The sequence below is a fragment of the Oncorhynchus kisutch genome, unplaced genomic scaffold (genome assembly GCF_002021735.2).
Source record: "Oncorhynchus kisutch isolate 150728-3 unplaced genomic scaffold, Okis_V2 Okis01b-Okis20b_hom, whole genome shotgun sequence".
Lineage (NCBI taxonomy): Eukaryota > Metazoa > Chordata > Actinopteri > Salmoniformes > Salmonidae > Oncorhynchus > Oncorhynchus kisutch.
Genome location: NW_022261978.1, coordinates 5,685,336 through 5,713,283, shown reverse-complemented (window position 1 = coordinate 5,713,283; position 27,948 = coordinate 5,685,336). Strand labels below are relative to the sequence as shown.

General features: G+C 42.2%; 1 pseudogene; it reads left to right on the top strand.

Moving 5' to 3' along the window:
• On the top strand, positions 1–27,942 carry LOC116359002 (GTPase IMAP family member 4-like; annotated as a pseudogene).
• The last annotated feature ends 6 nt before the right edge of the window (positions 27,943–27,948 follow it).

The following is a 27,948-nucleotide window of genomic DNA, read 5'->3' as shown; positions in this document are numbered from 1 at the left end:
TACCTGATTTTTTTTTCATTGTGCCCTTGAGCAAGGCACTTAACCTCAATTGCTCCAGGGATGCCGTTAATGTCTGACCCTATCTAAAGACCCCAGCTCTCTGCGGGTGTTGGGATTTGCAAGAAACACATGTCCAACTCACACCTGGACAAGTGTGAAATAGGACAAATAACAGCAGCTACTGTAGTCACCATCTAGTGAGTCTGACCTGAAATAACCCCTGAACAGAGATGAGTACTGAATTGCATGGCATCTAAAGGCACATTTAAAAGTGTCCCTTTCAAATAAGGGGATCTGCTGTACCGATGTTATGTCAGGAAAAGTCAGCAATCTGTCGTGGTAAAATGTTTTGTCATCCAATAGGCTTTGATTACATTTCCAATATCCTTGCGCACGTGGAAATTCTGTAAGAGTAATATTTATGCCAATTATTTTATGTTCCGACCGCATTCTGTCTGCTATCAACACTTAACTTTTGGTGGCAGCGAGAATGACATAAGAAAGTTGTCAAGATGACGAGCTTGATTGAGCCTCCGCCATGTATATCTCACTAACCTTTTTTGTTGTGTGATTTCATGCCACACCCGTTGAAGTAGGCTGGCCAAAAAGAGAACAGAATATTATATAAACAAGATGGTGTACTTCAGGCCACACCTGTAAAGTAGCCAATACGAACTATAGAGAGCAGCCATTTCAAGAGTTACAGAAAAACCACGAGCTGGTAAACTACAGACTGCAGCTATTTCAAGTGCAAACGCAAGGAAGAAGATGAACAGAAAGGCAAGAAGTGATCATCAAAGTGAGTACTACTATTGTGCTTTTATACCTGTCTATAATGTCAGTTTTGAGAGTATTCTGAATGAACTCGACTCCATTCTATATGAGCCCCAAAATGACGATCTCCTTCTCTGAATTGCCTTGTGAAACCCGAACACTAAGATCGTATTTTATCATGTAGCTTGGCAATGGAATAAGCTTTCTCTCACATTTTGGAGAGGTGTGTTGCCGCTTGGAAACACCAGTTAGACCTCTCACTCAAACCCTTGTAATGTTTTATCTTATGTTGCATCTAACCCAATTTCCAATAATATTCTTACGTTACTGAATGTATCCAGAGTATTTTCAGACTTAGAAAAGTGCAGTAAATGTAAAACGCACTTCAAATCAACAGAGTAATCTCACTGGGAACATGTCAACGTCTACACCACGTTGGTTCATAGTAATTTCATTGAAATTATATAGAAACATTGATTAAACCAGTGTGTACCCAGGCTGACGTTTGGATTTAGTCTTGTGTCAGGTGTTGAGTCCTCACCTTAAGTCTAATAGGCGGCCGGGGTAGGCCGTCATTGTAAATAAGAATTTGTTCTTTAACTGACTTACCTAGATAAATAAAGGATAAATAAAATAAATAATAATAAACCACTACCTGATTTTTTAAAAATTGTGCCCTTGAGCAAGGCACTTGACCTCAATTGCTCCAGGGATGTCGTTGATAATGTCTGACCCTGTCTAAAGACTCCAGCTCTCTGTGGGTGTTGATAATGTCTGACCCTGTCTAAAGACTCCAGCTCTCTGTGGGTGTTGATAATGTCTGACCCTGTCTAAAGATCCCAGCTCTCTGTGGGTGTTTGATAATGTCTGACCCTGTCTAAAGACCCCAGCTCTCTGTGGGTGTTAATTACATCTGACCCTGTCTAAAGACTCCAGCTCTCTGTGGGTGTTGATAATGTCTGACCCTGTCTAAAGATTCCAGCTCTCTGTGGGTGTTGGGACATGTGAGAAACACACGTACAAGTGTGAAACAGGATAAATAACAGCAGATACTATAGTCACCATCTAGTGAGTCTGACCTGAAATAACCCCTGCACATCTCATGACTGTTTTAATCATGGCAGTTATCTACAGTTTCTCTTTCCCTGTTTGGAAACATGCGGAACTAGTTCATCATCGTTCCATTGGATAACAATAGACATGTTGTAAAATATATGTATCTAAAGAGACATTGGCACATGTACGATGAGTCACAAATGGCACCCTATTCCCTCAATAGTGCACTACTTTCTACCAGAACCCCAGTGCACTATAAAGGGAATAGGGAAGAAGAAGAACCCCACATGTACCTCCCACAACACAAACATCCTTTTGAAAGGCAAGAGAGTGAATCCTTTAGCATGAGTGAACTTCACCTGGGTATCTGTGAGGCAGACGAGAGAGCTGAAGGAGGCCGGTTTATAATCTGTGTCATTGCCAAACACACTGGCCTTTCAGTAACCTTCACATATGAACATTCTATCATTAATGAGCTGGAAGAGATCAGAGGATTTGATCCTGATTCAATAACCCTCATCGATACCCTTAAATCACAAGGGTTATGCAAATATTACAACTATCACCTTTTTTTAGTTCAACAGATCACATTGGTGTGCGGTTGCAAAGTAAATGTTTTGTAAGCTAAACTGACTTTTACACACACAGCTTACATTGAGCCATACTGGAAATGCATCTCCCGAGGAGAAGGACTGTGAGTCTAGAGGGAGTCATTCCATCAACACCAGCTACAGTGTTTATTGTATTTCAGGTCACACCTGTAGTCAAATCCATGAAGTACAAAGCTGTGTCTCTACCCTGTTCAACTTGTATATGGTCTAGTTGTTATTTCAATGCTGTGTCTCTACCCTGTTCAACTTGTATATGGTCTAGATGTTACTTCAATGCTGTGTCTCTACCCTGTTCAACTTGTATATGGTCTAGATGTTACTTCAATGCTGTGTCTCTACCCTGTTCAACTTGTATATGGTCTAGAAGTTATCTACAATGCTGTGTCTCTACCCTGTTCAACTTGTATATGGTCTAGTTGTTATCTACAAAGCCATGACTCTGCTCTGTTCAACTTGTATATGGTCTAGATGTTATCTACAATGCTGTGTCTCTACCCTGTTCAACTTGTATATGGTCTAGATGTTATCTACAATGCTGTGTCTCTATCCTGTTCAACTTGTATATGGTCTAGATGTTATCTACAATGCTGTGTCTCTACCCTGTTCAACTTGTATATGGTCTAGATGTTATCTACAATGCTGTGTCTCTACCCTGTTCAACTTGTATATGGTCTAGTGGTTATCTACAAAGCCGTGACTCTGCCCTGTTCAACTTGTATATGGTCTAGTTATCTACAATGCTGTGTCTCTACCCTGTTCAACTTGTATATGGTCTAGTTGTTATCTACAAAGCCGTGACTCTGCCCTGTTCAACTTGTATATGGTCTAGTTATCTACAATGCTGTGTCTTATCAGTTGGTTGATGAAATGAAACCTTTCTGCTAGTTTCTTACTTCTTATCTCTACTTTCATCATCTCTCTAAGCTGACATTGAATTGTTTTAAGATGTCATACTATGGATCAATTAGCTATTCGATTTAGAATTTTAGATTGCCTTTAAGTCACCTAAAAAAATATAAAACAATTATTTTTTGAAAATATTGAATTTAATTGAAATGATATAGAAACATTGATTAAACCAGTGTGTACCCAGGCTGACGTTTGGATTAAGTCTTGTGTCAGGTGTCCTCACCTTAAGTCTAATAATTTTTTCAGAATCTCAAAACTCTTCCCTTTTAATGATCCCATGGTTATGCCTTCCATATTTATTCTGTAAGAAACATTTCAATTTAGCCCTATCCATAAAAGCCAATTCCCACGAGTGTAAAGGGTTAAAGTCAACGGTAGCATGAAAACCTTGTACCAAGACATTTTAGCCAAAAAGCTGGTTGTGTAGCGGGGTGCGTAATTGGCGGCAGAGAAGTCAGGCACAGGAGAGCAGAACTGGGTAATAACCGGAGATTTATTGAACAAAACCAACGGAATCCAGAACAACAAGATAAATGGGCACATAAATAACCTGTCGTGCGCTCGCGGGGAACGTTCACAAGCATTACAAATAAACAATCCCACACAAAAACATGGGGGAACAGAGGGTTAAATACACAACAACAAATTGAAACCAGGTGTGAGGAAAAACAAGACAAAACACGTGGAAAATGAAAAATGGATCGATGTTGAGCGCCGCCCGAACAAGGAGAGGACCCGACTTCGGTGGAAGTCGTGACAGTACCCTCCCCTTGACGCGCGGCTCCCCCCCCTTGGAACTCCTGCAGCATTGAAGGGTCCAACACGTCCTCCACTGGAACCCAGCATCTCTCTTCCGGACCGTACCCCTCCCACTCCATGAGGTACTGAAGGCCACTCGCCCGACACGCCTCGAATCCAGTATAGAGCGAACAGAGTACGCCGGGGCCCCCTCAATGTGGGCACCTCCTGGAGCGGGCCAACCACCACCGGCCTGAGGAGAGACACATGAACAAGGGTTTATACGGTAATCAGGAGGAAGCTGTAACCTATAACAAACCTTGTTCACTTTCCTCAGGACTTTAAATGGCCCCACAACCACTTACCCAGCTTCCGGCAGGGATTGCGGAGGGGTAGGATCCGGGTCGAGACCCAGACCCGGTCCCCCGGTGTCAACACCGGGGACTCACTGCGGTGATGGTCTGTGCTGGCGCAGCACGGCCCGCTGGAGGTGAACATGGACACGTCCCATGTCTCCTCCGTGCTCCTGAACCAGTTGTACACCGCAGGAGCGACTGGTACACACTGGAAGGGGGAGAGGTTAGTGGAGGAGTCGCGGAGCAAGTTCTGAGCCATCTCGGCCCAGGGCACGAACGCTGTACACTCTCCCTGCCGATCCTGGCAATACGACCTCAGAAACCTGCCAACATCCTGGTTAACTCTCTCCACCTGCCCATTAGTCTCGGGATGAAGCCTCAAGGTAAAGGCTGATCGAGACCCCCAGATGTTCCATGAACGCCTTCCAGACCCTCCAAGTGAACTGGGGACCTCAATCAGACACTATATCCTCAGGCACCCCGTAGTGCTGGAAGATCTGCATAAACAAGGTCTCCTTGCATATAGGCCCACTGCAGCTCTGATTGGTTAAGCCGCACTGGTCTGTGTAGAGAACGGTCTGAGTCATGCGCAATAATATCCTACTCTTATGAGTTCTGCCTACAATTAAATCTCTTGCATAGTTTGTATTGTTTCGGTGTGTTACATTGAAAGTGACTAATATTGCGTTGATTCGATCACAATTGCCACAGTACAGGTAAACTTTAACAGTGTAAACTAACAGGGAAAACTCTAGAAAGTTGAGTGAAGTTTTATCTCGTCGTGCTTCTCTCTGTGAGCTGATATTTCTTCTGTGCTCTGCATGGCAGTCCAGAGGGAGCTGTGTGGCTACCGCACACCTACACACAAGCACAGTTTAGAAGGAAACTTTCTGGAGGATCAAGTTTTGAAATCGGTGGAATTATAGTATGACAGCTAAAGAGTTGGAGAAAACACTTTCCCTTTGTAATCCGTGATAGTTTACCCTTCCACATCCGACTTGTGTCAGAACCATTGTAGTAGGATTCGCTCTTAGTCCTGTATTGACGCTTTGCCTGTTTGATGGTTCACTGGAGGGCGTAGCAGGATTTCTTATAAGCTTCTGGATCTACAACTGACATTTCTATGTAAATTTGGTCGGGTCACCTAAAAGTTACATATTGCCACTTTAACCTAAGTTAAACCTAACTTTCAAATAATCACTGACTTAACACTCAGTAAGGAGCACCAGGGCCAAAGCACAGTAATTAGGGCATTCATCATACTATTATTTCATTCAAAGTAGTGCTACAAATAACCAATAAAGATCTCAATAGGCAATCGTGCATTACAAACTATAGGAACAGCTATAGGACGAGAGATAACAAACAGACAAAAAAATTGAAACTCTCGGGGGTCGGGATGAGACAGATAGGCAGTGTTTCTCAGCCAGTCAAAATCATGAAACCGCAACATTTTTATGGATATATATATATCTATATAAACCAAAAAATGTCAAATGAAACGAAGTACAGCTAGTTTGCAGTCTTTCCAGCTTCAGTTTGAAGTAATTGTGTTAGCTGTGTTGTTGGCCCTTCTGAACAACAGTGTCCTGATGAGAGAGCACATTTACTATGCCAGGCGAAATCCTGCCTCATTAGCTCATTGTTATGGATGTATCCAATAAATATCACAAGAAAACAGTTTAAACAAATGCATATGCAGCTACTTTGATGTTATAAAAGTGATAATGCCCTCTAAGACAGTGTTTGGAGGATATAAACAGCAAGTGCATGGTTTGTCTCGAGCCTAACACCCGTACCAGTATCCTCTTAACACTGGCTTCACGGGAATTATCAAATCACTACTTCGTTACTATATTTCTACTGTACTTTATTACTGTATTTCTTCTGTACCTCATTACTGTATTTCGACAGTACCTCTTTACTTTATTTCTACTGTATTTCATAATCCTATATGTAAGGCATATATATGTGTGTGTGTGTGGAGTTTGTATGTGTATGTGTGGGGAGTTTGTATTAAATACCTGATAACAACTGAACTCGATGTTCTTGGGCTGTGGGGCCCTCTAGTGGTGACCTTGAACACAACACTCTCTGGATCAGTGGAGTTGGAAAGAGCACGAACAGATCTGTGACCATGATGTTCAGGCTATCAGTCAAAACAGACAGACATAAAATAAATGATAAGGAGAAGATTTCGAAGTATGTCCTATATCTAGGCCATATAAGAAAGCTGGAAAAAAAATATACAAAAAAATATTCAATAATAATTTTTGACACATATTTAGCCTGTTTTTTTTTGTTGGTACAGAACTACCTCCATTCATTATTTTGGATAGGTACAGAACTACCTCCATTCATTATGTTGGATAGGTACAGAACTACCTCCATTCATTATTTTGGATAGGTACAGAACTACCTCCATTCATTATGTTGGATAGGTACAGAACTACCTCCATTCATTATTTTGGATAGGTACAGAACTACCTCCATTCATTATGTTGGATAGGTACAGAACTACCTCCATTCATTATTTTGGATAGGTACAGAACTACCTCCATTCATTATGTTGGATAGGTACAGAACTACCTCCATTCATTATATTGGATAGGTACAGAACTACCTCCATTCATTATTTTGGATAGGTACAGAACTACCTCCATTCATTATTTTGGATAGGTACAGAACTACCTCCATTCATTATTTTGGATAGGTACAGAACTACCTCCATTCATTATTTTGGATAGGTACAGAACTACCTCCATTCATTATTTTGGATAGGTACTGAACTACCTCCATACATTATGTTGGATAGGTACAGAACTACCTCCATACCTCCATTCATTATTTTTACCGGTACCGGGTTACCTTCAGACGAGTCCCATGACACTTGTGGGGGTCGTAGGGCAAAACAGATAACTATTGTATAACACCATAACAAAACCATAATGACAGTGCAGTTGCAAGTTGCTGTCATTAATATTGGCACACTTACATGATTTAATACTTGTTCTAATTAGGTTGAAATTGAAAAAACTTTTGGTGTTCACACGTATGTGTTTGATTTAGAACGGCACAGGACCAAGAAAAACAACAAGTCAAAAAGATATTCAGAATGAATTAGTTTACTGTGCAATTTATCTCTCCTGTGGTAAATTTCAGGCAGCCTGGCTGACACAAACAATGTGGTAAACTGTACAACGAGGAAGAACTGTAACTCACTGTTCTGGACAAGAAGCCGTTAAAGCAATATTCTCTCAGAAATTGAGCAGACGCATTGATTGGTTCTCTCAAATATTTTCTTTTCTGGGGGGTTGAAAGCTCTCATTGTTTGGATTTGAAAATACAACAGTTGTAATAGAAGGTGGCGGCGCTGGAAGCTGTGTGTGAATGTGTGAGTGAGGAAGGGTGCGTTCCACAGCTAATGCGAGACACAGCTAAAGCGAGACGACGTAACAACCAATGGTTGCGTGCCACGTCACCAACTGTCATCGACTGGAAAACATTCAATCCAATACTGTATAGACACACACAGGCTGGGATTCAATCCCATACCGTATAGACACACACAGGCCGGGATTCAATCCAATACTGTACAGACAGACACACAGGCTGGGATTCAATCCAATACTGTATAGACACACACAGGCTGGGATTCAATCCCATACCGTATAGACACACACAGGCCGGGATTCAATCCAATACTGTACAGACAGACACACAGGCTGGGATTCAATCCAATACTGTATAGACACACACAGGCTGGGATTCAATCCAATACCGTATAGACACATAGGCTGAGATTCAATCCAATACTGTACAGACACACAGGCTGGGATTCAATCCAATACCGTATAGACAGACACACAGGCTGGGATTCAATCCAATACCGTATAGACAGACACACAGGCTGGGATTCAATCCAATACCGTATACCCACACACAGGCTGGGATTCAATCCTGTACTTTATAGACAAACACAGGCTGGGATTCAATACAAGACGTGGTCTAGAGCACTAGACAGCTGACAATGCAACTTCAGCAGACATTCGTATGTATTTACTATAAATGTGATCTCTGTGAATGGGGAAATTGCCTTGCGGGCATCATCAGCTGTCTAGTGCACTGCTCTGTAACACACCTTAGTGTTGTTCTGTACTGCAACCTGAGGTCAGAGCATTGGGCCAGAAACCGAAAGGTTGCTGGTTCAACTCCAGGAGCAGACAAGGTGAAACATTTGTCCGTGTGCCCTTGAGCAAGGCACTTAACCTCAATTTCTCCAGGGATGCCGTTTTTAATCATGGCAGTTATCTACGGTTTCTCTTTCCCTTTTTGGAAACATGCAAAACTAGTTCATCATCATTCCATTGGATAATAATAGACATGTGGTAACATGCAGAACTAGTTCATCATCGTTCCATTGGATAATAATAGACGTGGTGAAAGATAAGATATGTATCTAAAGAGACATCGACACCTGCAGGATGAGGGATGAGGCAAAAGGAATGGCAAATAAGTCTGGTTGCACAATCGATTGGTAAACGTATTGCAAATTGAGAAATCATGTGACTAAACTGAATAACAAGAAGAATAAACTACAATATGAAACAAAGATAAATGACCTGAAGAATGATAGTAAAAGGTTTTGGAGCACCTTAAATTACATTTTGGGAAAAAAGGCAAACTCAGCTCCATCATTCATTGAATCAGATGTCTCATTTATCACAAAACCCACCAACATTGCCAAATACTTAAATGATTATTTCATTGACAAGAGTAGCAAACTACACATCCAAGTATATCTGACCAAATTATTAAAGACAATCATTGCAATTTTGAATTACATAAAGTGAATGTGGAAGAGGTGATACAATTATTGTTGTCTGTCAACAATGACAAGCCACCGAGGTCTGACAACTTAAATGGAATATTACTGAGGATAATAGCAAACCATTTTGCCAGTCCTGTTTGCCATATTATCTATTTAAGCCTACTAGAAAGTTTGTGCCCTCAGGCCGGGAGGGAAGCAAAAGTCCTTCCGCTACCTAAGAATAGTAAAGCTCCCTTTACTGGCTCAAATAGCTGACCAATCAGCCTGTTACCTACCCTTAGTAAACATTTGGAAAACATGGTGTTTGACCAGATACAATGCTATTTTACAGTAAACAAATTGACAACAGCATTTCAGCACGCTTACAGCGAAGGACATTCTACAAGCACAGCACTTACACACATGACTGAGGGCTTTGTGATGGCCACTTCAATACCTTGACTTTGTTGTCCTTAAGCCATTTTGCCACAACTTTGGAAGTATGCTTGCGGTCATTGTCCATTTGGAAGACCCATTTGCAACCAAGCTTTAACTTACTGACTGATGTCTTGAGATGTTGCTTCAATATATCCACATAATTTTCATTCCTTATGAAGCCATCTGTTTTGTCAAATGCACCAGTCCTTCCTGCAGCAAAGCACCCCCCACAACATGATGCTGCCACCCCCGTGCTTCACGGTTGGGATGGTTTTCTTCGGCTTGCAATCCTCCCCCTTTTTCCTCCAAACATAATGATGGTCATTATGGCCAAACAGTTCTATTTTTGTTTCATCAGACCAGAGGACATTTCTCCAAAAAAGTACGATCTTTGTCCCCATCTCCAGTGGCAAATCGTAGTCTGGCTTTTTTTATGGCAGTTTTGGAGCAGTGGCTTCTGCCTTGCTGAGTGGCCTTTCAGGTTATGTCGATATAGGACTCGTTTTACTGTGGATATAGATACTTTTGTACCTGTTTCCTCCAGCATCTTCACAAGGTCCTTTGCTGTTGTTCCGGTATTGATTTACACTTTTCCCACCAAAGTACGTTCATCTCTAGGAGACAGAACGAGTCTCCTTCCTGAGCGGTATGACAGCTGCGTGGTCCCATGGTGTTTATACTTGCATACTATTGTTTGTACAGATGAACGTGGTACCTTCAGGCATTTGGAAATTACTCCAAAGGATGAACCAGACTTGTGGAGGTCTACAATTGTTTTTCTGAGGTCTTGGTTGATTTTCCCATGATGTCAAACCAAGAGGCCCTGGGTTTGAAGGTAGACCTTGAAATACATCCACAGGTACACCTCAAATTGATCCAAATTCTGTCAATTAACATATCAGAAGCATCTAAAGTCATTTCCAAGCTGTTTAAAGGCACAGTCCACTTAGTGTATGTAAACTTCTGACCCACTGGAATTGTGATACAGTGAATTATAAGTGAAATAATCCGTCTGTAAACAATTGTTGGAAAAATTACTTGTGTCATGCACGAAGTAGAATTCCTAAACGACTTGACTAAACTATAGATTGTTAACAAGAAAATTTGTGGAGTGGTTGAAAAATGAGTTTTAATGACTCCAACCTAAGTGTATGTAAACTTCCCGACTTCAACTTTATATATACATCTCACTGAGGATGACATTTCACGTGGAGTCATGTAAGTTTCACGCTTATCAAAGAACACACGTAATCTCAGACTACGGAAAAACTTGAATACATCTATCTGGACGTCAAAGTCATCAATGTGTGCAGTGGGTACAATGATAACCCCTTATAGAGAACACTGAGGTTGATGTCAGGGTCAGAACCCCTTATAGAGAACACTGAGGTGATGTCAGGGTCAGAACCCCTTATAGAGAACACTAAGGTGAGCTGATGTCAGGGTCAGAACCCCTTATAGAGAACACTAAGGTGAGCTGATGTCAGGGTCAGAACCCCTTATAGAGAACACTGAGCTGATGTCAGGGTCAGAACCCCTTATAGAAAACACTGAGGTGAGCTGATGTCAGGGTTATAACCCCTAATAGAGAACACCGAGGTGATGTCAGGGTCAGAACCCCTTATTGAGAACACTGAGGTGAGGTGATGTCAGGGTCAGAACCCCTTATAGAGAACACTGAGGTGAGGTGACGTCAGGGTCAGAACCCCTTATAGAGAACACTGAGGTGAGGTGACGTCAGGGTCAGAACCCCTTATAGAGAACACTGAGGTGAGGTGACGTCAGGGTCAGAACCCCTTATTGAGAACACTGAGGTGAGGTGACGTCAGGGTCAGAACCCCTTATTGAGAACACTGAGGTGAGGTGATGTCAGGGTCAGAACCCCTTATAGAGAACACTGAGGTGAGCTGATGTCAGGGTCAGAACCCCTTATAGAGAACACTAAGGTGAGCTGATGTCAGGGTCAGAACCCCTTATAGAGAACACTGAGGTGAGCTGATGTCAGGGTCATAACCCCTTATAGAGAACACTGAGGTGAGCTGATGTCAGGGTCATAACCCCTCATAGAGAACACTGAGGTGAGCTGATGTCAGGGTCATAACCCCTCATAGAGAACACTGATGTGATGTCAGGGTCATAACCCCTCATAGAGAACACTGAGGTGAGCTGATGTCAGGGTCATAACCCCTCATAGAGAACACTGAGGTGAGCTGATGTCAGGGTTATAACCACTAATAGAGAACACTGAACTGATGTCAGGGTTATAACCACTAATAGAGAACACTGAGCTGATGTCAGGGTCAGAACCCCTTATAGAGAACACTGAGGTGAGGTGATGTCAGGGTCAGAACCCCTTATTGAGAACACTGAGGTGAGCTGATGTCAGGGTCATAACCCCTTATAGAGAACACTGAGGTGAGCTGATGTCAGGGTCATAACCCCTCATAGAGAACACTGAGGTGAGCTGATGTCAGGGTCATAACCTCTTATAGAGAACACTGAGGTGAGCTGATGTCAGGGTCATAACCTCTTATAGAGAACACTGAGGTGAGCTGATGTCAGGGTCATAACCCCTTATAGAGAACACTGAGGTGAGGTGATGTCAGGGTCATAACCCCTAATAGAGAACACTGAGGTGAGCTGATGTCAGGGTCATAACCCCTCATAGAGAACACTGAGGTGAGCTGATGTCAGGGTCATAACCTCTTATAGAGAACACTGAGGTGAGCTGATGTCAGGGTCATAACCCCTTATAGAGAATACTGAGGTGAGCTGATGTCAGGGTCATAACCCCTTATAGAGAATACTGAGGTGAGCTGATGTCAGGGTCAGAACCCGTCCTGGGTCTCAATTGGTCGGTGTCGCAGGGGGTGGTAGTGGATATCTTCGTCCCCTGACGTATGAGCCGAACCCTCGTACATGCTGGGAGTGTTGTCCTCAACATTGTCCCCGGTGTCCCCGCCCTCTGTTGTAGAAAAAACGCTCACCATTGGTAGAGGAGCCAGAGTAATAGCTGTCTGTAGATACACAGGCATTGAGCATGTTGCTCTGCCAAGGAGAGGAGGTAACATGGAGATCCTACTACTACAAAGGGAGGCTTACTGGATATCCTCTCTAAAAACATTGACCCCTAGTGGCCTGAATATTAACTTTGATCTCAGGCCCTTTTAATGAACAATTCTCTCTTTCATGAACAAGTCATATAAATGGATATATTCTTTCTACGGCTTTTCAGCGTACACCTAATATGTTCCCCCTGTTGATGATGCTTATTATGCATTAAGGTTTAACCAAAAGATTACAAATATAAATGAAATACGAAACAATTAAATATGTGAAATTGATTTAAACAATAATGTATGTTGATGCTAATATTATGTACAATATTCAATTATGTTTCCATATGATAACAATAGCCTAATATATTTAATATACCATAAACTATTGTTTCTTTGACAGTTTCAATCAATTATTTATATTTAACATAATAATTATGAAACACCCTTCACTGTTATTGGTTGCTACTAATTGCACTGTTTGTCTACATAACCTGGTTCAAGCATTCATGATATTACCCTGAAGAAGATGGTGTAATATTTACAATACGAATGTTAAGCATGGTCCTGACATCACCCTGAAGAAGATGGTGTAATATTTACAATACGAATGTTAAGCATGGTCCTGACATCACCCTGAAGAAGATGGTGTAATATTTACAATACGAATGTTAAGCATGGTCCTGACATCACCCTGAAGAAGATGGTGTAATATTTACAATACGAATGTTAAGCATGGTCCTGACATCACCCTGAAGAAGATGGTGTAATATTTACAATACGAATGTTAAGCATGGTCCTGACATCACCCTGAAGAAGATGGTGTAATATTTACAATACGAATGTTAAGCATGGTCCTGACATCACCCTGAAGAAGATGGTGTAATATTTACAATACGAATGTTAAGCATGGTCCTGACATCACCCTGAAGAAGATGGTGTAATATTTACAATACGAATGTTAAGCATGGTCCTGACATCACCCTGAAGAAGATGGTATAATATTTACAATACGAATGTTAAGCATGGTCCTGACATCACCCTGAAGAAGGTGGTGTAATATTTACAATACGAATGTTAAGCATGGTCCTGACATCACCCTGAAGAAGATGGTGTAATATTTACAATACGAATGTTAAGCATGGTCCTGACATCACCCTGAAGAAGATGGTGTAATATTTACAATACGAATGTTAAGCATGGTCCTGACATCACCCTGAAGAAGATGGTGTAATATTTACAATACGAATGTTAAGCATGGTCCTGACATCACCCTGAAGAAGATGGTGTAATATTTACAATATGAATGTTAAGCATGGTCCTGACATCACCCTGAAGAAGATGGTGTAATATTTACAATACGAATGTTAAGCATGGTCCTGACATCACCCTGAAGAAGATGGTGTAATATTTACAATACGAATGTTAAGCATGGTCCTGACATCACCCTGAAGAAGATGGTGTAATATTTACAATACGAATGTTAAGCATGGTCCTGACATCACCCTGAAGAAGATGGTGTAATATTTACAATATGAATGTTAAGCATGGTCCTGACATCACCCTGAAGAAGATGGTGTAATATTTACAATATGAATGTTAAGCATGGTTCTTTATATACATGTATTCTACTCGGCTAAGGAAACATTAAATATATTTTACATTTGTCAAATAAAATCAATTAATTCATTCAATCTTTATGACTTGAAACTGTAACTGTGTAGTTCTACCAATTTGGAGCCTTTTGAGAAGTGCAACTTGGTAAAAGAAAACTACTTAATATTTCACCTAATTTTAACATTCAAAGGGCCTATTAAGTGCCAAATAAAGTAACAGGGTTGACTGAAGCAGGGTTGACTGAAGCAGGGTTGACTGAAGCAGGGTTGACTGAAACAGGGTTGACTGAAACAGGGTTGACTGAAACAGGGTTGACTAAAACAGGGTTGACTAAAACAGGGTTGACTAAAACAGGGTTGACTAAAACAGGGTTGACTAAAACAGGGTTGACGATTTCATCTTAAATCAGCCATGAATCCCTTTGTGACAGGGAGAATGGATGCATAGTGTGTGCAATTGAATTCAAGCTTCACACATTTATTTTATATGATCTAATTAGCATAATAATACAAAATCCCCCATTAAAACCTTTCTGCTTAAGGTAGAGATCTGTTTCTCAATACACGTCATCCACAGAGGAAGGTGGCAGAGCTGTTCAGTTGTTCAATTGTTAAAAACTTCCATGACTTTGTCAACCAACTTGTTCTGAACAAAAGAAGATAAGGAAGACCTTGTTGGACAGAAAATTAAACGTTTTAGGTTTAAAAATGTTTTCTAATCACAACGCTACTATGGCCTTTTTAATGATTCATATAATTTTTTCACACTAGCTTATTTGCCTACAGCAAGATGATTCCTCCAACGGGGAAACTTGGGATCTGGGAATTCTGCCTAGGTTAGCAAAGTTTACTAGTTCTGACTGGAACATGAACACGGCAATCCAATGAGAGGTCAGGAGTCAGGGTACTAACGGTCAAAGAGTCAAAAGTTCGTAATCACTGTCAGTGGTCACTCCTCAGGTGTAGATAGATAGTATCCAGACAGACAGTGGTCTCTCCTCATAGATAGTTAGTATCTAGACAGACGGTGGTCTCCTCATAGATAGTTAGTATCCAGACAAGATAGTGGAGGTGATCATGTGCTGGTATGTATTCTGCTCTTCTGTGTCATTTTAATCACATGTACTCATAGCCCTTAGGGAGAATCTTAATGATATGTCTTTGTTTCCTCGCACGCTCTCTCCTCCTTCTCAAAACCCATTAGATGAGATGGCCAGAGGGGAGGGACCTTTAACTTTCTCATCAAATGAGTTTTTCTCACTTATCAGTAAGGGGATTAAATTATCTGGCCAGTGTTTGAGCCAGGTAAAAAGCGTTTGCATTCGTCTTGGAAGCGGCTGCCTCCCGGGCCTCACTTCCAACAAAGGTGATGTAGCGGTGTCCCATCCTCGGGATGGTTGAGCTAACTTAGGCTAATGTTATTAGCATGAGGTTGTAAGAATAAAAAAAAATCCCAGGACGTAGACTGGGCAGATATGGGCAGAAAGCTTGAGTTCTTGTTAATCTAAGTGCACTGTCCAATTTACAGTAGCTGTTACAGTGAAATAATACCATGCTATTGTTGGAGGAGAGTGCACAGTTAGGAACTTGAAAATGTATTAATAAACCAATTAGGCACATTTGGGCAGGCTTGATACAACATTTTGAATAGATATGCAATAGTTCATTGGATCAGTCTAAAACATTGCACATACACTGCTGCCGTCTAGTGGCCAAAGTCTAAATTGCATCTGGGGTCGACTAATTCATTATATTTCTTTGTTTTGTCTTTTACCAGATCTAATGTGTTATTTCCTCCTACATTCATTTCACATTTCCACAAACATCAACATGTTTATTTTCAAAAGGTATCAAGAATATGCTTCATGTCCTGATCTACAGGACAATAAGCAATACTGCAGGGCAGTTATGGTTTCAGGTATTTTTGTGTTCTAATTAGGATGCCATACTTTTCAAATGTAAAGAAATAACCTACATTTTCAGCTTTTGCTCGTGGGCGTGGAGAGGTGTGCCCTTTCTCTCCAATAATGCCCAATTTCTGTGACTGTTAATTTGGTCGGGGATTTATGAGCCAAAAAGGGTCCCAGAAACAGTGCTCCTGTCTTGAGGAGCAGACAGATAGGGAAGCCCTGGCTGCACAGACCAGAGTCTGAGGGACCTTTTCTTGTAAACAAGCTCTTGTTTTAGACACTTCCCCTCTTTCTGGGCTTTTAGAGTTCACTGTAGAGCGTATGTGTGGTCTTTTAGAGTTCACTGTAGAGCGTATGTGTGGTCTTTTAGAGTTCACTGTAGAGCGTATGTGTGGTCTTATAGAGTTCACTGTAGAGCGTATGTGTGGTCTTTTAGAGTTCACTGTAGAGCGTATGTGTGGTCTTATAGAGTTCACTGTAGAGCGTATGTGTGGTCTTTTAGAGTTCACTGTAGAGCGTATGAGTGGTCTTTTAGAGTTCACTGTAGAGCGTATGTGTGGTCTTTTAGAGTTCACTGTAGAGCGTATGTGTGGTCTTATAGAGTTCACTGTAGAGCGTATGTGTGGTCTTTTAGAGTTCACTGTAGAGCGTATGAGTGGTCTTTTAGAGTTCACTGTAGAGCGTATGTGTGGTCTTTTAGAGTTCACTGTAGAGCGTATGTGTGGTCTTATAGAGTTCACTGTAGAGCGTATGTGTGGTCTTTTAGAGTTCACTGTAGAGCGTATGAGTGGTCTTTTAGAGTTCACTGTAGAGCGTATGAGTGGTCTTTTAGAGTTCACTGTAGAGCGTATGTGTGGTCTTTTAGAGTTCACTGTAGAGCGTATGAGTGGTCTTTTAGAGTTCACTGTAGAGCGTATGAGTGGTCTTTTAGAGGAACCAAACAACCGCTAGAAACCCCCACCTGACATTAAGGTGAGAGATGTTCTGTGACCTTCCAACCAGAGAGAGACCTGGGTTGTTATGATGCCAAAGTTGTTATTGTGTTATTATGATGACATAGTTGTTATTGTGTTGTTAGAATGAGATAGTTATCTACTATATGAAATTGTTTTAAGAATATCATTCACTTGATTTAGAATTTCAAAAACCGTTGAAGTATACCAAACAATGTAAATAAATGATTAGCCCATACATAGGCATTGAATAACTGATTCACTACATGGATCTCCCCTAAAAATCTAAACGAAGTTAGATCTGAAGTGTCTGTCCTGTATCTGAGACGTATGAGAAAGATCAGAAAAAGTTGTTCAGATTTTGTTCTACATGTATTGAACCCTTTATTTTTGGATCTAAACAAAATAATAATATACTTCTATTAATTATTTCAACTGATACCGGTGAACGTTCAGATGAGGTTTGTGAGGCCTGTGGGCATCCTAGAGCAACCCTACCAACATGCACCTGTTCAGAGGGTAGATTACTCGTTGGTTATTACTGCCGGAACTAGAAGCACAAGCATTCCGCTACACCCGCATTAACATCGGCTAACCATGTGTATGTGACAAATTAATTTGATTTGATTTGAGAGGTCATATTAGTGTGTAGCCAAACTGTTCGGACGCTACAGACAGAAGTTGGCAGATCAGCTGTACCAAGGTCAGACGGGTCCCAAAACGCTTATGGAGGTTGTAGAGCAAAACAGAGAACACCATTTGTTCGCCGTGTGAGTCTCATCTTTCCATAGAAGGGGTCATAATAGTTTGCAGTTTGGTCGGACGCTATAGACTGTGTCACATTTCACAACAGATGCGGAAGTGTGACATAGGCTTGATTTTTTTTAAAGCATTGCGTTACATGTATCTAGTTAAATAAATCAAATAAAATATTCAGCAGTCTGAATTCATCTGAATTAATTGAGGGCTCCCAAATGGTACAGCGGTCTAAGGCACTGCATCTCAGTGCCAGAGATGTCACTACAGGCACTGGTTCGATTTCAGGCTGTATCACATCCGGCCATGATTGGGAGTCCCATAGGGCGGTGCACAATTGGCCCAGCGTCGCCCGGGTTTGGCGGTTGTCTGGCTTAGGTTGTCATTGTAAATAATCTTTTTTCTTATCTGAGTTGCCTAGTTAACCTCTTAAGCCTACAGAGGTAAAATGAAAAATAGGCACAAAAACATAAATGTTTAGAGAAGCTTGGAGATTATTCCACAAGTAAGGTGCAAAGAGCTGATTGACCTAACTCTGTACAGACCAAAGGAATTTCCATGTAGTTCAGATAGAGCATGATCAGCAGATAACAGTTTATTATTATTATTATATTTATATTATTTTGACCCCAAAATATTGCTAATGTATACAATATAGTTGTTTTATTAGACATTCTAACATTTAACACACTGCGTAGGTTGTCACGTTGTCTAAATATTGTAGACAGGAGCAGGAATACGTAATAGTTAAAAAAAAAAATCTACACCCAAACAAAAGAGCAAGGTGTAGACCTCTAAATAATACACAGGACGAGACCTGTAAAACAAGTGCACAAATACACGTAGCATGGAAGCCGATACAAAAAAAACAGGTACTCACATGACCAACGGACATGGTAACAGAGGGCACATGTATAACATACTAATCAGGGGGAATGGGAACCAGGTGTGTGTAATGACAAGACAGTCCGGGGTTGGTGGTAATGAATCCAGTTCAGTGACGCCTAGAAGGTTGGTGAAGTACATCTCCTGGAGCTGGTGATCGGTATGAGCAACAATACAGGGGGGATCCGTGACTGTACCCCCCCCCCCCCCACCCCACCCCCACTCCTGTTCCCGACGCGCTGCACTAGCAGTGGGACGACACCGGCCTCGGGGACGACCCCAGGGATGCGGTGCGGGTTGGTCAGGGCGCCGAAGGTGGAAATCCCTGGTCAGTGAAGCGCTCAGGATGTCCACCGCAGGAACCTAGCACCACTCCTCTGGGCCGTACCCCTCTCAGTCGATGAGGTACTGGAGACGCCCCACCCGACGCCTCGAATCCAAGTACGCCGGACCTCCCTCGATGTCCAGAGGACGAGGCGGGGCGTCACTGGGTCCAGCCTCAGCGAGGGGACCAGGCACTAGTGGCCCGAGGAGATGCACATGAAAAGTCGGGTTAATGTGGTAATCAGCAGGGAGATGCAAACAATACGTTACCCCATAAGCTCCCTCAAAACTTTAAACAGCCCCACAAACTACAGGCTCAGCTTCCGGCAGGGCAGGCGGTGTGGCAGGTTCTGGGTGGAGAGCCAGACCCGGTCGTCTGGAGAGAAGACAGGCACCTCACTGTGGTGGCTGTCGGCCTATTCCTTGTGCCGACGCACAGCCCACTGGAGACAAGTTTGCGCAGCGTTCCAGGTCTCCTCCCCTTGCTGAAACCACTTGTCCACCACAGGGGCCTCGGTCTGGCTCGGATGCCAAGGTGCCAGGGCCGGCTGATACCCCAACACACACTGGAAAGGAGTGAGGTTAGTTGAGATGTGGCGGAGGAAGTTCTGCGCGTACTCAGCCCAAGGTTGAAATTCCGCCCACTCCCCCAGCTGGTTCAGAGAGGTTAATGCAAACGATGTGTCAGATTCCAAAAAAGCTTTACGGAAAAAGCAAACCATGCAGAACGGCGCTCAGAAAACAAATACATTTATCCGCCATGTTGGAGTCAACATTCTAAATATTCCCTTACCTTTGATCTTCTTTAGAATGCACTCCCAGGAATCCTAGTTCCACAATAAATGTTTGATATGTTCGATAATGTCAATTTATGTCCAAATAGCTACTTTTGTTAGGGCATTTAGTACACAAATCCAAACGCACGTGCAGGTCCAGCCGAAAGTCGGACAAAGTTCAAAAAGTTATATTACAAGTTGTAGAAACATTTCAAACTAAGTATAGAATCAATCTTTAGGATGTTTTTATCATAAATCTTCAATAACGTTCCAACCAGAGAATTTCATTGTCTGTAGAAAAGCAATGGAACGCAGGTCGCTCTCATGTGAAATGCACATGACCAGCGCATGACTCTGCCAGACCACTGACTCAAAGAGCTCTCATCTTGCCAGACTTCACAGTAGAAGCCTGAAACACGTTTCTATAGACGGTTGACATCTAGTGGAAGCCTTAGGAAGTGCAATTTGACCCATATCCCACTGTGTTTTCGATAGGGGCTGAGTTGAAAATCAACCAACCTCAGATTTCCCACTTCCCGTTTAGATTTTTTCTCAGGTTTTTGCCTTCCTTATGAGTTCTGTTATACTCACGGACATCATTAAAACAGTTTTAGAAACTTCAGAGTGTTTTCTATCCAGATGTACTAATAATATGCATATATTAGCAACTGGGACTGAGGAGCATGCCGTTTACTCTGGGCACCTCTGGGCACCTCTGGGCAACTTATTCATCCAAGCTACTCAATACTGCCCCCAGCCATAAGAAGTTTTAACACGTTTTTAATTACTACATGATTCCATTTGTGTTATTTCATAGTTTTGATGTCTTGACTATTATTCTACAATGTTGAAAATATAAAAAATATAGAAATACGCTTGAATGAGTAGGTGGTCTAAAACCTTTGACCGGTAGCGTATATATTTTTTAGCTGACATTGGCTCAATGAGTGACTGTCAGTGACTGACATAACAAGAGGGAAACTGCTGATGAGCAACCAAATTTCGAAATTGTATTCTGCTATTATAACTCTCCACAGTAAGTTGAGACCCCGACTGAGTTCCTAGTTTAATTTGATTAAAATAAATTAACACGGGCCCTATGTCGCTTATGCTTAGGGCCATCCCTGCCTTCATATTTGGTTGGTGATTTATGATTGTATGTCCACGGGATGGAAGGAGGCAGAGAGACATGCCCCTCCACTGCATCACTATATGTAACCCGTTCCAAGAAGCTAGGCATACGTCACACGTTACTACATCACAGAATAGGCATTTGAACATTTACATGTTTTTCATGTAGCTTAATAATAACAAACTTGTATGCCATCTGTAAATACGAATAAAATTGTGAGTTACCGAAAAACCACTCAGCCATCAAGTGCTTTGAAAGGCTGGTAATGGCTCACATTAAGACCATTATCCCAGAAACCATAGACCCACTCCAATTTCCATACTGCCTGAACAGATCCACAGATGATGCAATCTCTATTGCACTCCACACTGTCCTTTCCCACCTGGACTAAACTAAAGCTCAGCGTTCAACACCATAGAGCCCTCAAAGCTCATCAGAAAGATAAGGAACTCTGGGACTAAACACATCCCTCTGCAACTGGATCCTGGACTTACTGACGAGCCGCCTCTAGGTGGCGAGGGTAGGTAACAACACATCCGCCACGCTGATCCTCAACACTGGAGCCTTTCAGGGGTGCGTGCTTAGTCCCCTCCTGTACTCGCTGTTCACCCACGACTGCGTGGCCAGGCATGACTCCAACACCATCATTAAGTTTGCAGACGACACAACAATGGTAGTCCTGATGAACGACAAGACAGCCTATAGGGAGGAGTTCAGAGACTTTGCCAGGTGGTGCCAGAATAACAACCTATCCCTCAACGTAACCAAGACTAAGGAGATGATTGTGGACTACAGGAAAAGGAGGACCGAGCAGGCCCTCATTCTCATCGATGGGCTGTAGTGGAGCAGGTTGAGAGCTTCAAGTTCCTTGGTGTCCACATCACCAACAAAATAGAATGGTCCAAACACACCAAGACAGTCATGAAGAGGGCATGGCAAAGCCTATTCCCCCCCCAAGGGAACTAAAACGATTTGGCATGGGTCCTCAGATCCTCAAAAGGTGCAACATCGAGAGCATCCTGACTGGTTGCATCACTGCCTGGTACAGCAATTGCTCGGCCTCCATCCACAAGGCACTACAGAGGGTAGTGCGTATGGCCCAGTACATCACTGGGGCTAAGCTGCCTGCCATCCAGGACCTCTACACCAGGCAGTGTCAGAGGAAGGCCCTAAAAATGGTCAAAAACCCCAGCCACCCCAGTCATAGACTGTTCTCTCTGCTACCGCATGGCAAGCGGTACCGGAGTGCCAAGTCTAGGATCAAAAGGCTTCTCAACAGATTTTACCCCCAAGCCATAAGACTCCTGAACAGGTAATGAAATGGCTACCCGTACTATTTGCATTGCGTCCCGACACCCCCCACCTGCCAACACCTCTGTTTACATCTCTGTTTATCAAAAATGCATAGTCTCCATAACTATACCTACATGTATATATTACCTCAATTAGCCTGTCTAACCTGTGCCTGTATATAGCCTCGCTACTGTTATAGCCTCGCTACTGTTACATGTTCGCTACTGTATATAGCCTCGCTACTGTTACAGCCCTGCTACTGTATATAGCCTCGCTACTGTATATAGCCTCGCTACTGTATATAGCCCTGCTACTGTATATAGCCTCGCTACTGTATATAGCCTCGCTACTGTTATAGCCCTGCTACTGTATATAGCCTCGCTACTGTTATAGCTCTGCTACTGTATATAGCCTCGCTACTGTATGTAGCCTCGCTACTGTATGTAGCCCTGCTACTGTATATAGCCTCGCTACTGTTATAGCTCTGCTACTGTATGTAGCCTCGCTACTGTATATAGCCCTGCTACTGTATATAGCCTCGCTACTGTTATAGCTCTGCTACTGTATGTAGCCTCGCTACTGTATATAGCCCTGCTACTGTATATAGCCTCGCTACTGTTATAGCTCTGCTACTATATATAGCTCTGCTACTGTATATAGCCTCGCTACTGTATATAGCCTCGCTACTGTATGTAGCCTCGCTACTGTATATAGCCCTGCTACTGTATATAGCCTCGCTACTGTTATAGCTCTGCTACTGTATGTAGCCTCGCTACTGTATATAGCCCTGCTACTGTATATAGCCTCGCTACTGTTATAGCTCTGCTACTGTATGTAGCCTCGCTACTGTATATAGCCCTGCTACTGTATATAGCCTCGCTACTGTTATAGCTCTGCTACTGTATGTAGCCTCGCTACTGTATATAGCCCTGCTACTGTATATAGCCTCGCTACTGTTATAGCTCTGCTACTGTATATAGCTCTGCTACTGTATGTAGCCTCGCTACTGTATATAGCCCTGCTACTGTATATAGCCTCGCTACTGTTATAGCTCTGCTACTGTATGTAGCCTCGCTACTGTATATAGCCCTGCTACTGTATATAGCCTCGCTACTGTTATAGCTCTGCTACTGTATATAGCTCTGCTACTGTATGTAGCCTCGCTACTGTTATAGCCCTGCTACTGTATATAGCCTCGCTACTGTTATAGCTCTGCTACTGTATGTAGCCTCGCTACTGTTATAGCCCTGCTACTGTATATAGCCTCGCTACTGTTATAGCTCTGCTACTGTATGTAGCCTCGCTACTGTATATAGCCCTGCTACTGTATATAGCCTCGCTACTGTTATAGCTCTGCTACTGTATATAGCCTCTCTACTGTATATAGCCTCCCTACTGTATATAGCCCTGCTACTGTATATAGCCTCTCTACTGTATATAGCCTCTCTACTGTATATAGCCTCCCTACTGTATATAGCCCTGCTACTGTATATAGCCTCTCTACTGTATATAGCCCTGCTACTGTATATAGCCTCTCTACTGTATATAGCCTCTCTACTGTATATAGCCCTGCTACTGTATATAGCCTCTCTACTGTATATAGCCTCCCTACTGTATATAGCCCTGCTACTGTATATAGCCTCTCTACTGTATATAGCCTCTCTACTGTATATAGCCCTGCTACTGTATATAGCCTCTCTACTGTATATAGCCTCTCTACTGTATATAGCCCTGCTACTGTATATAGCCCTGCTACTGTATATAGCCCTGCTACTGTATATAGCCCTGCTACTGTATATAGCCTCTCTACTGTATATAGCCCTGCTACTGTATATAGCCCTGCTACTGTATATAGCCTCTCTACTGTATATAGCCCTGCTACTGTATATAGCCCTGCTACTGTATATAGCCCTGCTACTGTATATAGCCTCTCTACTGTATATAGCCCTGCTACTGTATATAGCCCTGCTACTGTATATAGCCCTGCTACTGTATATAGCCCTGCTACTGTATATAGCCCTGCTACTGTATATAGCCTCTCTACTGTATATAGCCCTGCTACTGTATATAGCCTCGCTACTGTATATAGCCTCTCTACTGTATATAGCCCTGCTACTGTATGTAGCCTCGCTACTGTTATAGCCCTGCTACTGTATATAGCCCTGCTACTGTATATAGCCCTGCTACTGTATATAGCCTCTCTACTGTATATAGCCCTGCTACTGTATATAGCCCTGCTACTGTATATAGCCTCTCTACTGTATATAGCCCTGCTACTGTATATAGCCCTGCTACTGTATATAGCCCTGCTACTGTATATAGCCTCTCTACTGTATATAGCCCTGCTACTGTATATAGCCTCGCTACTGTATATAGCCTCTCTACTGTATATAGCCCTGCTACTGTATGTAGCCTCGCTACTGTTATAGCCCTGCTACTGTATATAGCCCTGCTACTGTATATAGCCCTGCTACTGTATATAGCCCTGCTACTGTATATAGCCCTGCTACTGTATATAGCCCTGCTACTGTATATAGCTCTGCTACTGTATATAGCCTGTCTTTTTACTATTGTTTTTATTTCTTTACTTATCTATTGTTCACCTAATACCTATGTTTTACTTTAAAATTGCACTGTTGGTCAGGGCCTGTAAGTAAGCATTTCACTGTAATGAAATTACATTTGAATTCGACGCATGTGACAAATAAACTTTTATTTGATTTGAAGCTGGAAAACTATAGACTTCCACTATTTCTAGTTACAGAAAAACCCCTGGAGCTGGAAAAATATAGACTGTAGCTATTCCAAGTGCATACACAAGAAAGATAATGTCAATATGTGAGCAAAGTGAGTACTACTATTGTACTTGTCTATTCTGTCAGTAATTTGGAAAGTGTTACTAGTTTTTTTGATGTGTGAACCCTTTCTTCACCTCTGCTCAGGGAGTCAGGCATCTGAACAGAGATACCAAACTAACTTTAAAACATGCTTTCAAACAGTGAAAACTCTACCATTAGGTTGTTAAGGGCGGATCGCCACTAGATTTAATCAATGACATTTTTTATTTAATTAATGAGAAAAATATGGCATATGGAAACCAAACAAGGGCGGTCTATGGTGATAGGTGGGATGCGCTGACAGTGGCTGTAAAGGCGTGTGTAACTGTGGCGCAGGAGAGCAGAACTATGAAATAGCCGGAGCAGTTTAATATTTAAAAAAAAACTACGGCATACAGAAATAATCAAACATGGGTACAAAACCCGACGCACAACAGAAAACATTACAACAAACAATTCCGGACTGGGACATGGGGGGGGGACAGAGGGTTAAATACACAACATGTAATGAATGAAATGAAAGCAGGTGTGTGGGAAGACAAGACAAAACAAATGGAAAATGAAAAGTGGATCGATGATGGCTAGAAGACCGGTGACGCCGAACGCCGCCCGAACCAGGAGAGGAACCGACTTCGGCGGAAGTCATGACAGTATCCCCCCCACCCCTTAACGCGCGGCTCCGACACCGGCCTCGGGGACGACCCGGGGGGCGAGGCCTAGGGCAATCCGGATGGAGACGGTGGAACTCCTGCAGCATTGAAGGGTTCAACACGTCCTCGACCACCCACCCACCATAATAATAATAAAATAATGTTGAAAACAGGCAAAGAAAACATTAGCCTGACTCTTGGTGCCTGACAATTTCCCTGCAGTTTCACATTTAGGTGCCCCAATAATGTCCACAACGAAGGCAAAGTCGCTCTGCCAGTCTGTGTCTTTCAACTCAGAGAAGTCATCAGCTTTACCAACCGTATCAAGGAACATACCCATCTCCCCTCTCAGTTCACACACACGGTGAAATACTTTCCCCAGGCTTAGCCAGCGCTCATTTGAATGGTCCTGGTGCCTCTGTGTCATTGAGCAGCTGAATTTACTGACGATGGTTCAGCCCCCTTTGCCCATATACAGTTAACAAGTTTTACAAGCACTTTGACAACATTTTCCAGCTTTAACACACTGTTACACAGGGCTTCCTGGTGAATAATCACTTCCTCTGTGTTAGGGCTTTCTTCTTTTACGTTGTCTTGTAATCTTTTTAGTAGGCCAATGTTTTACCGATTAAATTTGGTTATCCGTCTATTGAAAATTGCACACTCCCTTAACTTTTGTTGTGTGACAAAACTGCACTTTTTAGACTAGCCTTTTATTGCCCCCAGCACAAGGTGCACTTGTGTAATGATCATGGTGGTTAAACTTCTTCTTGATATGCCTCACTTGTCAGGAGGATGGATTATCTTGGAAAAGGAGAAATGTTCACTAACAGGGATGTAAACACATTTGTGCACAAAATGTGAGAGAAATAAGCTTTTTGTTCATTTATGTACAATTTCTGTGATATTTTATTTCACCTCATTAAACATGGATCAACTCTTTACATGTTGCATTTATATTTTTGTTCATTGTAATATTGTGAGTTGCCTTGTATTAGTTATGGTTTGTCTTTAAGCTTTTTCTAAAAGATTTACATTGAAAGTTGTCATTTTTATGAGTTTGCCAGATGTACAGTAACTGACTATTCAGAGAGGGATTATGTTTTGTTGTCATGTACTGTTTACTATAAGCTGTTTTCCTTTAGATGTTTCTATCTTAGTAGCTTAGTTGAGATTTAATTGATGTTAGTGTTTATTCGGTGTCTGTAATTTCAATCAACAATAATTGAATAAAACTAAATTATGATTAACAAAAGACATTTCCCTTTCTCAAATTTCCTGTAAAAACAATTATGACATTTTCAACTGACCATTTGGCTTGTTTTATTGGTCTCGGTCTCCACTCAATAGCCCATCAACCACATAGTAAACAGGTATTACATGGAATCACCAATCACCTGGAACACAGTATATACATATTTTCTGTTGTGCAATCATGCCCTTGTTAAATATTTTATCTAACTGTTATAATTTTAAAGACTATTTTAAAACCTGTGTGTTTCAACAGATTCAGGGCTGCACTCTGACCTAAGGATAGTTCTGGTGGGGAAGACTGGAGCAGGGAAGAGCGCAACAGGAAACACCATCCTTGGGACGGAAGATGCGTTCAATGCAGAGGCGTCTCCAGTGTCTGTCACTGCAGAGACTAAGAAGAAGATAGGAAAGGTGGATGAGAGGAAGATTGAAGTCATCGACACCCCAGGGCTCTTTGACACATCAGTGGATGCAGTGAAGATGAAAGGAGAAATAGACAAGTGTATTGAGATGTCAGTTCCAGGACCCCATGTGTTCCTGCTGGTGATCAGACTGGGGAGGTTCACAGAGGAGGAGAGGAACACTGTGAAGTGGATCCAGGACAACTTTGGAGCAGAAGCCTCAAATTACACCATGGTGCTGTTCACTGGAGAAGATCAGCTGGGGAGGAAAACAGCTGAGGACTTTGTGAATAAGAGTGAAGAGCTCCAGGCTCTCATCGCTCAATGTGGCGGCAGATACCACTTTTTCAATAACGTTAATAGAGTTGACAACCCTCAGGTCAAACAGCTGCTGAAGAAGATGGAGAAGATGG